Source organism: Penaeus monodon, chromosome 25, assembly GCF_015228065.2.
Source record: "Penaeus monodon isolate SGIC_2016 chromosome 25, NSTDA_Pmon_1, whole genome shotgun sequence".
NCBI classification, from domain to species: Eukaryota; Metazoa; Arthropoda; class Malacostraca; order Decapoda; family Penaeidae; genus Penaeus; species Penaeus monodon.
In genome coordinates this window covers 32,962,916-32,964,010 of record NC_051410.1, presented here as the reverse complement: position 1 = coordinate 32,964,010, position 1,095 = coordinate 32,962,916, and positions in this window count along the sequence as shown.

The following is a 1,095-nucleotide window of genomic DNA, read 5'->3' as shown; positions in this document are numbered from 1 at the left end:
CTTTTCTTAAATGCATTAATTGTATCAATATTCTTACACTTGATAAATAACAATCTTTACTTTCCGCTCAACAATCATCCAAACCCTTTCAACAATCGTTCAACACATATTTACTTGCTTTCAACAATCGTTGCATTCTTCACTGACAATTCACTAATACTTAGAACATTTTACAAAACATTTTACAAAACTAATAACTGTGCGTTTTTTTTGTTTTTCGCAGATCCAAGCACTACATAATTTATCGTAGCAAATAGCGAACCATCGAATCATGATTTTCTTTGAGTATGTAGCTCCTCCCGTATACAGTTCGTTGCCGAGTTGATATTTTATTCCATTACTGTATATCCTTGAAAATAAAACCCTCCAGCTTGCCATGGAAGCACAGATCGCGAGCACATTATCGAGGCCTAAAGAACGGAACAAGATTTCCTCGTAGTTGCAACAGCCCTTGGGGTTCAGCGCACCACGGCATACTCCATTGTGCAAATATACCAACGCGAAAACAAGGATAAAGCGGCTCACGCAGGGAGCAGACGCAAAATCATCGACAACAAAACTCTAATAGTGATGCTGTCTGAAGCGATCACTATGACGACCTTGAGAGAGATAAAAGAGGAGGCCATGGACATTTTACCTACTAAAACTACATTACAGTGTGGTAACGCTTTCACGTTATTTGGAGGGCGAGCTGATATCACTGAGGACGTCCCGTGACGCCCCAGAAAAAGAAATTCTCAGTAAAGGAGGCGCGACAGGCGTACGCTACATGGATACTGATAGGTGTACAGCAGCAACTTCTCCCACACCCACCTACCTCATTCCCTACGTAACAGCCAGGCAGAAACAACCCAAGAAGGTGTACGAAGCCTATGAATTATTTTCCTTCGTTTCCTTTTAAGAAATCGTTTTGTTTTATGCACGTACTAAAGACATTACATTATTATGTTTATACCAGAATTCATTGTTTTGTTGATGTTTGATGTAAGTATACTCGGAAATTAAATATTCATGACTGTTATTGATTTTTGAGATTGTTGAATAAATTGTTTCGAATGATGATTGTTTCAGTCGCATATTTGAAAGGCTTTGGTA